We start from the raw sequence: 15,901 nt of genomic DNA, 5'->3' as shown, positions 1-15,901 counted from the left end.
ACCCTGTGCCTTACCTGTCCATCAGTCCAGCGTAAGGAACATCCCCTCTCTGGGATATCTTTATCAGCGGCATCTTAAAGGAAAGTTAGGATCTTGCAGTATATTAATTCTGTATTAAATAATTAATAGTCAAATTAATTGAATTACTCCGTTTTCAGGTAAAAAATAGGGTAATAAATATTCATAACTTATATTATTAAGGGAATTTCCATTTCCTATGTCGTTAAAGTGAGATTAGCTAAGGTTGGGTTTAAATGAAGATTGAAAACAATTGTGCTTTGGAATTAATTCACTGTGTTAGGCCATTACCTTGCGAGCCTTCTTTCCAGTGTGCTCTCTGTGAGAGCTGTCCCACTGCATGGAGTGGATGCTGCTGCCAGGATGTCCTGGCCCTTGGGAAATGAGACAGGGGCTCACTGTGGAGGAGAAGCTCATGGGAGCTGGAGGCTGTGAAAAAGCAGCTGCCCAGAGCTGTGATTGGTGGCAAAAGTTCTGTCCATCTCCCATTGTGCTTGTTGCAAATAAAAGTCCTCTCGAGACCTTGTTTAGACTTTCAAGGCATGTTTTAAAGGTCCTACTCTCTCACGTGGTTCGTACTCTCCATAGGATCCAGGACCATTAACCTTGCCCGTGGGCAGTGCTGATACTTGGGTTTTCTGCTCGTGCTGCTGGGAGCTCTGCCGGCATGTTTGGGGTCGTGTACGACCTCTTTGCCTCTGTCGAAGGCAATGTGTGTGTGCTGTCAGCACTCCTGGCTCGGGATGCTGCTTGACATAATCCCTACTAAATGTGGCACATCTCTCTTTACACTTTATAGATTTCATGAGTCTCAACACTTTCTTCTCGCTGCTTTCAGTATTTCCTTCTCTTTATTTTCCCTGCAGAGAATAAACAGTGCAGAGATGATTTTAAGAGCCCCTAGTTCATATAGATTTTTAGCTGCTGTAGTCCAGGGGTGTTGAGACACCAGTAATGAATTCTTTTAACAGCTCACCATGTTGATTGTAAAGTGACCTAAGGGCAGAGTTGCTGGGAGCCATCCGGACGCCTGGCCTGACTCAGGTGATGGTCTTCAAGTATTCCTTCCAAATTCTTCCCATGACAAATCCAGCCTGGTGTGTGCTGGTGCTCTGGGAGAGCTGGTTTCCCTCTGTATTTAGCTGGCAGCTCAGAAGAGCTGTCTCACAACAGAAGATGCCATTGGTCAACCTGGACAGCCAAGGCAAGAGGTCTGTGTTTTTGTTGTGGATTCACCTGGCACAGAGGCTGCAGGTTGGCTTTTCCAGCCCACCAATGGCTCTGCAGCCCCTGTGTGTGGTCACCAGGCTTGGGCTTTCCCACATGTCGGAGGGATACGTGTCAGAGATGATGGCTCCACAGCTGGTCCGTGCACAGGAACACCTGCCCCCACTGCCCAGCTTTGCAGGCACACAGGGCTGGGGTGCAAAGGCTCCTTCTCCTCTTCATGTGGGCTCATGAGAGCCCTGCAGCATTGCCCCTTGGAGGAGAAGAGAACTGTGGAAAACATGGAATCATGAGAAAAAGCAATTATCTGATAACAAAGCAGTGAAATTATTCAGTAAACCCATCTGCCTGCAGCGAGGATTGGTAGGTTTTTCTGTCAATGGTTATGGCCAAGGAAAACAACATGGCTTTGGACTGACATTCAGTGTTTGACCGGCTCTGACTGTTCTTGATCTCATGTTACAGGGTGGGAGGATGCTCAGGGTTGAGGAGGTGTGTGTGATCTCCCTGTACTGGCCCTGTGATTGGGGATTAACAAGCTACGAGGCAGATCAATGAGGAGCTACCGTTGTCCTGGGTAGAACAGAGGAAAGGGTGCTGGAAGAGGTGTTGGGTTGGGGCTTCTGATGTTCACACCCAGACCTGGCAGACCATTCCCTATTGTCCAGCATTCTGTGCTTCCCATCGAAGGGGACCGTGAAGGACAGGGCTTAATGGCCATTGTGGAACCACCTTGGGCCTGCCCTTTCCTACATCATATGTGCAGGCTGCAGAGGGGCAAGAGACCTGCTGTTTGCTCTTCAGGCTGTTTTAAACGGCAACAAAATGAAAGTCTTTGTCACATTTTAAAGACTTATGCAACTTAATTTATATTTATATGGCACCGAAGAATCATCTTTTGTCCAGGAGGTGAGATATGCAAAAATAACCTTTAAGTTGCTCCTAATTGACCCTTAATGATATTCTCTTGTTTCTTCCAATACATTCTCTGCATCAAAAACACCATCCAGCAACTGCTTGTTGCATCTTAATGGCTACAAATAGCAACTGCTGAAAAAGAAACTGTTTATTTGGGTTCTTTATTTATTGACAAGGATTTTTGCCTCTAAGAAACCTGGCCCTGAGGTTGGAGTGCAGGGCTGAAGCAATGCACCGTGACCATCTTGGGCTGGCAGGGATTGGGGTGCCTGAGCCCTGGGACGAGGGCTGCTCTGTGTCCAGGGGGTGGATGCTTTGATTTCCAGATGGGGACAGTGTCTTACGTATGACAAGCACAGTGTGAGTTAAGTTGCCCAGTGGAATGTTAGCCAGCGTGTGCTGGTAACATGGAACTGGGGAGAGGATGTTTGTGCCTGTGTGTATACAAAGCAGCTGGAAGCATCCCAGAGGACCTGCTCCTCAGCCTGGAGAGGGCAGATTGGTTTGTGTCGTGGTTGTTGGAAGATGAGGAGCTGCCTGCAGAGCCTGGGCTTTTTCTTTTGGTGCTGAATAAGTGTGTGTAGGCAGTGAGCAGGCTTTGCTTTCACTGTGGTGTGAGGAGTAATTGCTTGGCAGGCACAGGTACTGTAGGTGTGCATTGACATTGTAGTGAAACACTGGGCAAGTGTGTGATCCTGCTCAGCTCAAATGCGGAGCAGTTGGTGGGTGAGCGGTAATGAAGCTGACAGCACCGATACAGGTGTTCAGGTTTGAATTTTTCTTTTTTTTCCTTTCTAGTCCTGAAAACACAGATTTACAACAATCTGGCAAAGATTCTCCTCAAGTTACACTCGGTTGGCGTTCTTGCTACGCACACTGTAACAATACTTTAATATAATTAAATTTTAAATTCCGTGTAGAATCTTGTAGGTAGGCAGATGTACCGGTATGTTAAACTTTATGTCACTTAAAAATGGTTCTCAAGTACATCAGAGGGAGCCCAGCCAGCTGTAAAATGATCTGCTTTATGGCGCTGCTTCGCAGCTTTGGTGTCTGTGTTTTAACTACAGATGTACCTTAAGTCTCACACCCTCGGATAACTCCACCAGGCCGTTTTGTTTCCTGTAAGTTACTGACAGGATGTAAAGTGACATGAGGAAAGGTGCTGCTGGGGTTTTCCAGAGCTGCTGTTTGTGGGAGCGTTGAGTTTCTGACTCGTGCTGCTGCAGCTTTGTTTCCTGTAAACAGACAGTACAGTCTCCTGCCTGGGGCTGCTGCACCTGAAGCGACATCACCAGTATGACAAGTGGTAAAAGGGGTTTTAGGAGCCACTTTGCAGCCCTGGGCAGGCAGGCATGTGTTGGGACTGGTGTGAGGAGTGGCTTTGTGGCCCCAGGCAGGCGGGCACACGTTGGGACTGGTGTCAGGGCGGGTGGGCATCTGTCCCTCCGTAGCCCCTCTGCCTCCCTGGCTCATTCTCAGCACCAACACCCGCCAGCCACCCACGAGCTGAGATGAGCTTTGCCCATGTTTGCTCCACAGTAAGTGGAGGCAGTGGCTGGGCTCAGTGCAAGATGGAGGTTTCCAGTGCTGTGAAGTGGGAATCTTGTTGCTTGGCAGGCGGAAACCATTAATGGTGCTGTTTCTGGAAATAAAGAAGTGGCTTTGTCCCAAGGCATCCCACGTGATGATTTGCTGAGTTGTGCAGCATGATTTATGCCTAGACGTGGGATTATTGTTTTCTATTGATTCTGAGGGAGATGAAGCATCAGTAAAAGCCCATCAGAAGCCTCCTGGTGGAATGTGAAAGGTTGAAGCTTTCCTGACAGAAATCCTGTTGCCTCTTTGGTGGTGACTCGAAATCCTCTGCCCAGCCAATCACAAAGCATCACCTTGCAGTCCTCCTTTTTCTCCTTTCAGCATTGCCTGTCTCTGTCCAGCGAGGATGTGCTTGGTGCTGCAGGGAGGTGTTGAGGTGAGAGGTACTTGTGGGTCCCTTGGGGATCCTCTGGCCTCCTCTGCTCTGCTTCCAGCAGGCAGCAGCTGTGTCACTCCCTGTCCTTTGTCAGAGCTTGTGTGATTCCTGCTGCCATCAGTGAGAGTGAATTGTGAATACAGGAGAGTATTATTTCTGTATTTATTTTGTAAATGTCAAGGATGAACTAAATTAAGATAAATAAGGCTGTTCCGTCTCACTGTTCAATTTACAAAATTTTGATGAGACCAATAACATCTGTCCTGGTTCCATCTTTTGGCCAGCTGAAGGCAGCTGCAGGTCCGACAGCTCTGCACCACCTGTCCCCCCGCAATATTTACAGACAGGAGATCTATAAGTGAAGCATTAAGCCATTTGGTTCTGCCTCTGCTCTGACTCCAGTGGAGAAGCTGAGAGGGTGATGCGGCTGACAAAGAGCTCCACCCTCACAAGTGGAATTGTTGTGTTGCTTTAAGTGCTGTTGTAAAAGGCGAGTGATGGGTGAACACATTGCTGTGAGTCGCAGCGATGAAGCTGGGTGGAAGTAAAGCCTTAGTGAGGGTGCCTTATCTGCAGCCTTCCCTTCTCCTGCTTGTCCTGGGAGGGGGAACTGTGGTCTCCTGCTTTCCTCTGGAGAACCTGGACACCAACACTCACCCTCTTATGTGGTGTTAGGTTATGGGTGCATTCCTCTCCTTGTATGTGGGTCTGAGGACCAGAGCAGCATATGGAATGTCCCTGCTGTCCCTCCATGCCCTCTGGAAGGTGACCATTTATTTCTCATCAGTCGAGCCTCTTGCACAGCAAATGGGTCATGCAGGGGAGATCTTCTTGCTGGATAAGCAATTAGCTAAAATAAACTACTCAGAGGACAAATTATGCAGGACTCTTGCTCTGTAACAAATGAATTAATTGACTTTGGTATTTGTGAGATGTTCCCACTATTTTATTTAATTCTCTCTGGCTAAAGGGCTCCTGTGTTTCCCCCTGCTCTTATGCTGCTGCAGTGAGCAAACAAGGTATTAGGGGTTGATTTACATGGTTACAAGCAAAGGAAGCAAAGTGATAATTGTGGGAACCTTTCCACATTTCCTTAAGAGAGACAAAACCTCTTTTAGCAGCGTGTCCAAGAGCCTCTGTTTGACCTGTTTCTCTGGGATGCCATCAGTTCTCTCTGCAACCTCATGAAGCCCATTCACAGCAGCAGGGCAGCGCGGCATTGGCTGGAATTGTGATCCACACACACTTGCAAGGGCTTTGGAAGCACCAGCGCTGCAGGGCTCTGATGGGGCTGCTCCTAGAACCACAGTACAGTCAGGAGCCACAGTGGGCTGGTGCAGGGATGGGGACAGCCATCTCTGTGGCAGTAACCCCAAGTTGTTTTGAAGGCTTTGTCTGGATCTTTGCAAGCGGCAGATGCTGTAGCAGTGCGTTACCTGGGATATTGCGTGGAGCAGCACTGCAAAAGGATTACAGCTTCTGGCCCTCGGCTGGGCCGGTAACTCATGAAACCATTTGGCCAAGTTGCTGGGTTTATTTACAGTAATTAAATTAAAGCCCTGGTACAAATCTTTGCTGTGTAACAGGATTTGTCAACAGCTAAGAAAGGGTGACACTCTTGGACCAGTTGCCAAGTAAATACTCCATGCGTAAGGGGACGTTGAGTTCACCAAGTAGTGCACAGTCCCAGCTCCCAATGCCAAGGTGAAACACAGCTCTTCCACTCTTCAGCTTCTTGTTTCTACTTTGCAGTATTCAGGCAAGATGCCTAAGGCCAGGGATGGTGACACTGGCAGTGGCATGGCCTGGGGACCCGTCTCCCTGCTCAATGGCATTTGTAATTCCAGACAGCTTTAGAAGACCCAACCAGTCTGTGCAGCAAACTTTTTCTGATAAACTGTGCCCTTTGAGAACAGCATTAGCCAAGAACAGGGCAGTATTTTGTGCTCTGTTTTAAATTTAGGATATGAAAGATTTGGAGGATTTTATAATCGCAGCTTTGTGTGCTTGCTCTGCCTCCTCTTCTCCCTCTAGTTTTACTCCCAGGCTTTTCTAACTGCTGCTCTGTCTGGTTTCTTTTCCTCTTCAGTCCTTCATCTCATCTCATCTCATCTCATCTCATCTCATCTCATCTCATCTCTTCAACTCCTGAAATTTATAGAGAGGTCACTTCTAATCCTGCACAGATCCCAGATCTGGAGGGACTGTTATATCTGTTATGGTTTCCTTTAGCCTGCCCACCTGCCCCTACCAAAATCCCTAGTATTGGGTGAGATGGCACAGCCAGAGGCATGTGCAGGTGGGAAACCAACCAAAGCAGGTGATGTATGGTCACAGTCCCACCTGTTTTAGTGTTGATGTGCCAGAGTGGGCAGTGGTTAGAGAGGGGGTTCTGCCCTTAGGAAGGACATGAGGGCACTCTAGGTAACATATGAGAAGGATCAAATGAGTAGGGTTGGAGTTTTTTTCTTCAGATTATATTGTTCATAGGGGAGCTAACATTTAATCTTAGTTTCTTGCTGATACTAAAAATTTGGCGAAGTTCTGGAAAGTGAAAGTCTTGCATGGCATTAACACAATTGCAGCATCTGACTCGTTGCAGGGATTAGATGAGTCTCCACTTGGCGCCTGAACAAGTAGGTTTCAAACATGCCGAGGATTTGACAGTTGCATCAGATCACAACTGGTGGGAGGGAGGTGAGAGGAAAGCTGTGGAGGCCGTGCTTGGATTCAGGCAGCCTGGGGAGAGGCCGGGATTCCCGGCACGATGCTGGCAGGGCGATCCTGTGGGAAGCATCAAGTGTCCGTCAGGGAGTGTTTCATGTCCTGGCAGGGTTCTGCTGAGCAGAGCGGGATTTGGTTTGGGAGAAGCCGAGTGCCAGGCCCGCTTTGGGCCCCTGTTCCCATCTTGTGCTTCTCCTGTGACGGCCGAGCTGAAACGTCCTTGTGAGAACATCGCCCTTGGATTTTAACTAAACAGGAAAGGTCATGCCTTCCCTGCACCAGTGTGTAGGGAACAGTCACCCCTTGACTGATCTGTGTCAACCTGAGCTCAGAAAATAACAGAGGCAAGAGGAAAAGGAGGGTTTTGATCAAAGGAAATTGGGCAGACATTGACCCAGTGATGCTGGATGCTGTGCTGGGTTTGGGGACAGTGAGTGTGGGGTGACACGAGGTTTAAAAGAGCAATTCATGCTGACTTGTAGTGTCACAAATTAGGGCACAATAGAAAAAGGGTTGGCTGTTATCAAAAGTCGGTTCAGGCTAAATTAATCTGAAAATGTGTAATTTCATCTGAACTCAGAATACTGGAATGTAATTAAATTCCAAAGTAGGATGAGCTGAGAGGGTGTAAGAAAAGATAAGCATCAGAATAAGACAATAATTGAGTTTGTATTGTAAACACATTCCTGTAGGAATTTGGGATTTTTTAAGCTGCTTCATTAGAAATTTTAAGTCGAGAGTACTTAACAGCTTGGGCATATTTTGGAGAAGTGGTTGACTACTTTTGTATTTGTCTGTGTTCTTTGTTTGCAGGATTTTCTGTATTTGGGGTTTATTCTCCCTTATCATCTACTAGTTTATTAATAAGTTCGAAGGGGAGTAAGGCTTAAAATTGGAAAATGTGTATTTCCATATAAAGCTGATTGTTTTGTGGACTCATGTTTTTCGTCTTAATTTTCCCTAAAATGGAATCTTTAATATATGCAATTGATGAATTAGGTTAGTACTAAAAACACTCTTAATTCTGATGTGCCTCACATGAAATACTGAAGCAAATGTGTTGTCTTTGTTCTCTGCACAAGTTACTTGCTCAGTCCGTCAGGTAGGAAATGAGCCAGCTCAGGTCACGCCGTGCCATTCTCCTGTCACTCATGGCAGTCGTGGAGCCAATGTGTGAAGGAGAGCTCATGGCTAGGATGAATGGTGTATTGCATCGTCATTTAAATAGAGCTGTGAACACTGATTTGAACACTAATCAGCCCAAAACCTCCTTGTCAGGCTTTTTTTGAAGATGACTACAATTGGCGGTTTGAGACTCCTTTCTCTGGTGCCAGCATCTGTGCAGTGAGTGTTGGATGGAAAAAATGGGCGCTGCCATGCTCTCAGCTTGATCCAGACCCCAAACGGTGTGGGCAGAGGAGGTGATGATGGGAATTTAGTGCCTTTTTGGTGGTCCTGCACAGCCTGCTTGGTACCGGTACCTTACGTTATGGACTTGGGTAGTTTTTCACAAAAAAGTTTTTGCAGAAAAATTGCGGACAGGCTTTCTTCCTATTGACTAAAAATACCCTTAATTCTGAAAAATTACTTTGCGGATCTTCATATTTCACAGACTATAACTAGATTACTACCTTTTACTGGAATACTTTGTGTTAATGAAGACCGATTGGAATTACATAATAGATTTCCTCTAAAGAAGGCATTATGTGGTTATTTTTTACTGTCTGGCATTCTAGTTAATTGCCTTGTCATCATTAATTGATGGGACCAAATTGATATAAATAAACAGATTATATTTGTGAGGTTCATTTGAAAGAGAGGAAGGGCTGAGAACAGGCTGCCACGGGTGTTCCAGCATGTGCCGGTGACTGTTAAAGAGAGCTCAGGCTTGGTCAGTGCCACTACTTGTGAACCCATTTGGAGGATGAACTGTGAGCTCTGCCCTCCTGCCTTGGGGATGCTCACTTTGCTTGAACAAGGCTGGGGTTGCTTGCATTGCCCCATCTTAAAACTGACCTCAATAGCTTGCTCAGTCCTAAGCTTCAGGCCTACAAAGAGCTGATGGTCCTGGCTGAGGGCTGAGGACAGGCAGCCCAATCAGCCCAGCTTCCGGGACAGTTTGAGCATCTCTGGTTTCCAGGTTAATCCAGATTTATATACATAGTTACTATTAATCAGCAATCAATGGAGTCCAAGGCAAATTGACATTTTTAAGTCAATTGCAATATTGCATACAATGCTTTTGCCTGGACAGACCAAGCCGGTGGTGGCTGTCTCCAGCCCTTTCCATAGTGTTCTGCCCATCTTCTGCTGGGCCTGGCTGTGCTGATGGGGGACAGATGTAATGCTGGAGCACAGCTGGGGAGTTGCTCCCTCCCATACCAGCATTGCCAGTTCCTCCGGCGTTTGCTGTTTTGCTGCCTGCAGTGTTGGAAGTTCATCAGCTGTTGAACTGCATTTACAATTTGAAGTGGTTCTGAATTAAAATTTATAATTAATTTATTATTACTCAATTTTCAAATATTTACAGATTTTTATAGTGTCTCAAGTCATGAGTCAAGCTGCATGCTGATAGCAGAGGGAGAGCCCTTTTCCTTCCTCAGACCTCTGCTCTCCTCCTGTCCCCAGTGAGATTTTTCCCAATCCCCGGCAAAGCCGATGTGGCTCCCACCAGCCCGTGTGCTGGGGAGGTGACCCCTGCCAGAGCCCAAGGACATGGTTCACGTGCATCCTGGCAAATTTCCCTGGTACATGGTGTTTTGGACGAAACCAAGGTACGGCCCCGCTTTGACACAGTTGTGAAAACCTTGTTAGCCTAGAGCTGGTGGTTGTTACAAGTGGGGAAATTGAACAGGAAATAAGTTAACTAAATAAATAGAATTTTTCTTCCATTTTCTTCCTTCCCCATAAGAATGCAGCAGTGTTTGCACACACGTGTGTTGCTGCTGTGCTGGGAAGCGACCAGAACTGAAGTACCACCCGGAGGAGGAGGCCATCTCCAAATAAGTCTTTTAAAAGTTAATTGGAGCCCTTGGTCCTCACCGTAGCAATCTGTGTTCATGGAGAAAGCAATTGGTAAGGCAGAACAGCTGCTGGCACCTGGGGGCCAGCCCTTTGGTCTGTGTGAGCACAGAGAGGGAACTGGGCTCTCCTCGGTGCACCAGTGGAGATGGTGGTGATTAATCTGAAAATAGTTTAAAGCATTCATGAATTGTAAGAATTAATTCCCAATAAATCAAATGGTTTCCCCATGGGAGTAGGGAAGAGAAATAAATGAGGGCTAAAGAAATTGATAAAAAACCTTGAGCAATAAAGAGATGAATGCCAGTTCTTTTAAAATTATATTTAAATGAACAAAGTTGATTTAACTGTCTTTTTTCATACCTTGTACTAAGATTTAGTTCTACAGCATGACATTATATCAAGAAATAATTTGCAGAAAGACTTTTTAGCATTTCATGTGCATTCTACTTAATGACAATTTTAATATTCTGTCTTTGGTCCTACATCGTTACGAGGAGGCTTCAATTGCTCGGTGTGCCAAGGACTTCATAAAGATTGTTTTTAATTTCTTTTTCAAGTCTGTTACAGAGTTCAGAGCCATCAACATGTGAATTATCATGTTGCTGAGTAAAATGTAACTGTTGTTAACTGCTTGAACTAAATATGCAGCTTTGGGACAGTGCTGTTTCCAGAAGGATCTTCCTGCCTAGGGAGGTCCAGACGAGGTGCTGAACTGAGTTCTGACCTGCTATGTCACTGGGAGAGCAGAGCTCACCCACCTGATTGTGCTTATGAATTACACAGATCTTTGTTTTTAATCTGGTTTTTTTTGGTTTTTTTTTTAATTGGCTCTAAAAGGAAAATTGTAATGGTGGAGTTCATCAGGCTGAGTAGCCATGATAGGCAGAGATGGTGTGTGAGTCTTCCGTGGAGTTCGCACTTTGGGGACGGCTGCAATACACTTAAACATAAAGGGCAGCAGAGTAAATGGCTACTGAGAAGTCAGATCCTGTTGTTATTTGTATCACTGTTCTTAGTGCTGGTAGCACTGTTACCTGTTTTGTAGCTGTGTCAAGAGCAAGGACACGGAGCAAAGACATTCATTTCCGAGGCATTCATGAGTACAGGTCTGAGCACGGGAGGAGCGGTGCTGGTCAGAGTTGTTGTTGTTGTTGTACAGGGGTGCCTGGAGCTGTCCTGTTGCTCTCGGCCTCTGCAGCCTGACGGGGACACCCACGGGGGCACGGGCAAGGCTGTGCTTCCCCGTCACTTGCAGCTGAAGCTGCTGTGCTTGGCACCTGCCTGCACTGTGCTGCAGGGACATCACTGCTGGGAGAACAGTTGGGTCCTGCTTCCATCAACAGAGCCCCAGATGTTCCAGGGATTAACTTCTGTACCACTGCACCATGCAAACAGAGTATCTTCACGATGTGTTTCTATGGCACCAACATCCTGATCACACCTTAAATAGCCCCAAGGAGCTGCTTTTGGGGTAGGACTTGTCAATGGGTATCCCAGCCCACACCAAAGAGGTGCCCAGCAGCTGTGTAGTGGTCTGCAGCTTGTGTTGCAGCCATCAGCATTTACCCTGATCTTGCAGAAAGGCTTTCCTTGGCAGCCCCTGGCAGTCCTGTGTGATGGCATGAAAGCCAACTTGGCACTGGCATGGCTCGTTCAGTCCTGTTTGTTGGAGCCGCAGGTAATTATTCCCATACTTAATGAATCACATTACTTTTATTGATGAACACGGAGGCTACATGCTGGAAAGAGGAGGTAAGGATTAAGTTTTATGGCCTACTGCTGCTATGAGAAAGAGCATCTAGACGCCAATTAATGCCCCTTGATGGGATTAGCCATTGCGTTAACTACAACTCTGGATAAAATTGCTAAGTCTGTGACTTTAGACTTCAACTTCTTAAATATTGTAGATATTAAGTTCACTTACATCGTAAATGCAAATGACATTTAATTCTAGATACAAAAAACTTGCAGCGTATTTACATTTCCTTGTGATTTATACCTCCTACTACATGGATAAGAAGACTTTCCTGAAGTTTTTATTTCATCCTTGCAGAGTTCAAAGACAAATTTCAAACACATAGTCTGTGATTCCTTCAGTTGCTGTGCCAATAATCCCAACCTGTAGTGAAGAGAGCGGAGGTTTTAACGGCAGCAGCTTCTCCCCATGACATGCCACAGTGCTGGCTTTCCAGCAGTTATGGTGAAGTCTGAATATCTACATTAAGGTCTTGAGGGGCTTTTCTTTAGTTTCTGGTCCCGCTGGTGCAGGCTGGGCACATGCTGGGGTTTCTTTTCTTTCAGGGCAAGTGTGAGTCATTGCCTGAAGGTCAAAGCCAAGCGTTTATTTAGGAGTGGGGAAAAAAGTGTTTGTCAAATTTTTGTGTGATCTGCCAGTGTTACAGCTATGATGGACAAAGTCCCCACAGTCTTGAAAACATTTGCCTGCGTAAATATTATTTTAAAGCTTTCTGTCAGTACAGAAGAGAGCTACCTGTTGGTCCTCTAGGTGTCTCCCTGGGCCAGTGGGGCGATGCCCTTGACACAGGGGTTATGGCTTTGCCTTGGCCTTGGGTGACTCCATCCTTAATGAGTCTGGGTGACCTCCTAAACCAACAGTGAGTGGCCAGGTATCTGTGTGGGCAAGGGCGGGTGAGATGTCCAGGGCTGCAACTGCTTGAGATTCCTCTTTCGGTTTTCCATTTGGGCTTTAATCTTCTGATAAGCCACAGGTACGGTGGGGGGAAGTGTCAAGGTAAATGAAGACTTGAAGAGCAGCATTCCTCAGGGGGGAAATAACTTCAGTAATCAGATTTTTTTCCTTGGGCAGAAACAAGAAATAAGAGATGAGAGCATGATGGCAGTCAGGAGGCACTCCTGACTGACAGTCCCTGTCCATCACTGCTGCAGTGTGAGGGCTGTGCAGCTGAACACAGTGCTGAGAGGAAGGAGAGAGGAATAGATGGTCACCTGGAGTTCATCACCTGCAGTGTTTGCTAGCCCCAGAGCTCTGCCTGCTCTGCTGCATGGCAGGGCATTAGCTGAGTGGGAGGCACCTTGTCACGCTCACGCTTGGCACTTCTCCCCATTCCCAAACTGGCCTGGATGAAGACAGATTCAAGGACTTGGTCTTCCTTGTATTCCTAAGGAAATGAGGACAAGGATTTGGTGCAATATTTTCTTGAAAGGCTGTCTCCTTTCATGGCTTCCTCCAGGACTCCAGCTTTTCCCAGCCAGTTTCTGCATCAGTAGGTTGCTCCTTTGGGAAAGTGGAAGTTAATTTCTCATTATTATCATGCATAGATGCAGAAGGTGGAAGATAGTCCCTTCCTGTTGTCCCTTGGCTCCATTATAACTTCATAGCCAGAGAAAATATCATGTAGGTGAAAAACAGCATCATCCAGACTGTTTGCAGGAGCCATTTCTCAGTGTGGTGGGCGGCAGGGATGGAGGGGGCTTGTCACCCAGGCCCTGAGGGCAGCTTCTGCTTGTGCACTGGTGAGGTACAGGAAGGGTCTGGTGTGTGGTACCTCTGCTTTATGGCAGCTGCGTTAAACATCCATATTCCTCTATAAAATATCCTCCTTGGATTGGAATTGGAATAAATACAGATGATAAAATAAAAATTAACTTTCAGAGCCATGGACCTTTTCAAGGAGTGGTTCTGGCTGATCTTGCTCTGTTATCCTGAAAAAGAGACTCTTCTGGATTTGCAGTATTTGCAATTCCCTTTTGGCACCCCCAGCTCCTGAGGCAGTAAAACGTAGTTTTCATTAAGTGATATGTCTGACATTTACCACATCTCGATGTAACAGTTTAGAGGGAACTGGTTAAACTGAACAGCATTTTTAATATTGCAGTAATGGAATTAAGGGGAAATCTCGGTCCTTCAGGCCAGAGGGACCTAAATTTGTGCACAAATGGAGAGGCAGATATGAAGCATCAGTTGACCAAAATATCCTAATCTTAACTTGCTTTCTGTTTATTCCCTCTTTTCATCTGGTTCCTGTTAACAAGAAGGTAAGTAGCTTTAGATTCCTGTGACCCAGGTAAGCGACTTAATCCAAAAGAAACACTGGACTTAGAGCCAGAGGTCAGCATGCGCAGCTGAGCTGGGTGTCAGATCCAAGATTACATCTCTGGAAAATCTTCCCTGGAAATCCCATTTCCTCCGTTCCCCCTCTCCTTGTCTTACTGAGGGACACTCCGGTCTATCCAGTGGCCCAGATTGCTCCTGAGCACTGTCTGGAGCCCTGGGTCACCCCAAGCAATGACCAGGTTCCCAGACCCATCAGCCCCAGGGGATGATTGTTCGTGTTAAAAATAAGTAGGAAAATAAAATTTAGGATCTTCTTCCTGGCTGTAGCAGGAACAATTTGGGCAAAAGTAGCTCTTAGGCTGTTGTGGCAATTTGTGGGAGACTTGGCAGTGGATAGCAGGGTGAGAGGGGGGAAAGCATCCAGATCTCATCAATACTTGAGACAAAAGGCTTTCTGCTTTGCAATTACTCTTCCTGTCCTTCCCCCTCCTTCCTTCAGGCCACAGGCACAAAACCAAAATAGAGATTAGGCAGCTTTTAAATGCCACAGGCTCATAAAGGAGAGGAAATCCAGAGCTGATCAAGGATTGCAGCCCGTGCTCAGGCTTGTGACTTTGTCCCTCTCATCTGCAAAGGGAAAAAGGAAATCCCCAAATTCAGGCTGAGTGGCAAAACCCCCAGAGATTTGGGCTGGAGTCGCATCTGTCACATGCCCTGGGAATCCCTGGCAGGCCTCGCCTGCTGCGTCTTCCCACACCATCAATTGGCTGCTCTGGGCTATGTCTGAATGCTGAGGGATGAGCAGGGCAGAGCTTTCCTCTCTTCTTCCTTACAGCGGGTGAAATACAGCAGCAACGTAGATCAGGTTAAAATTGCGTCTCGTCTCATGAAGTTATCTTTAAAAACCAGCTGCTTTCTGTGAGCCTTAAAGCAGCTCAATACCCTCTTATCAAAACCGAAAACCGCTCCAGAGATCCTTAAGAGATTTTGTTTCATTGGGCTCTATTTTCTATAAATCTCGTTAACTGCTTTGCCAGTGCCCTCTCACTGTGTTCCTTTTTCATTGCAGAAATCAACCAACAAACCTGGTTCCAGCCCCGCAGAGCAGCAGTGAGGCTGCGGAGCTCGGCTCTGCCCTCCCTGTGCCCATGTGGTGCTGGTGGCGAGGGAAGCAGGATTTCCCTGGCATCAGAAACCTCCAGGTCCTTTGAGCGTGTGTTTCGTGCAGCGCCGTGTGTGTGAGTGCGGAGGCACCAGGCAGGAGATCGGCTCGCGCTGCTTTGCCATTGCCTGCCCGGACCACGCGCGTGGCGCGTCAGCCATGGGGCGCAGCCCGACAGTGGCTGGGGGGTCTCTGGTGTTGTGAGAAGGGTTTGAGCTGACACGTGCAGGGACTGGGGTTTTATAGAATGAACACTGAAATGAGATACATAATACCTCTGCTGAATTAATGCACTAGCTACAGTGCTGTCAAACAGACACCGTGGCTGCGCTGACACCCGAGTGTTTAGTTTCAGTGTGATGCTTAGGAGGAGGAGAGGAGGAGCAGCCTCCCTGACCCCTGGGTCCAGGCTGCTGGGACCTGGAGGATAGGAGGAGGTGTAGCTTGGGAGGATGAGGCTTGGGTTTCTGGTCACAAGCAATAAATATTTGTGCGTATGTGGGAAAAATGCTCACTGCCCCTGCTGCCGGTGCAGGATGCTCACTGCCTCCCAGCTAGGAGGGTATTTGTTATTTCTCAGTGTTACAACAGACTTGTGATTCAGCTCAGCAAACAGCAGAATCTCTCTACACCCAAACTTTTACTGGGCATCACCGTGCTTTTAAAGACATTTCAAATTGCTGTTGTAGTTTTTAAGTGGAAAATGTTTTCCTGTGTCTTTGAAGTTGAGAAGGTGCTCAGAAGGAAGCAGGTTACTCCCTGTCTAGCACTGATCTAAGCAGAACAGTGAAACCATTGTATAAGCTCGTGCTTTTAT

General features: G+C 46.8%; 1 protein-coding gene across 11 annotated transcripts in view; it reads left to right on the top strand.

The window, feature by feature from the left end:
- The window catches only part of CAMTA1 (calmodulin binding transcription activator 1), a 231,678-nt gene that overhangs the window by 61,724 nt on the left and 154,053 nt on the right, over positions 1-15,901 (top strand). The gene's annotated exons all lie outside the window — the stretch shown is intronic.

The sequence above is a fragment of the Corvus kubaryi genome, unplaced genomic scaffold (assembly GCF_017639235.1).
Source record: "Corvus kubaryi isolate FWS band 111438036 unplaced genomic scaffold, C.kubaryi_AGA036_p1.0 75, whole genome shotgun sequence".
Lineage (NCBI taxonomy): Eukaryota > Metazoa > Chordata > Aves > Passeriformes > Corvidae > Corvus > Corvus kubaryi.
The sequence above is the reverse complement of the archived record's forward strand: the minus strand, read 5'-3'. Positions and strand labels throughout refer to the sequence as shown.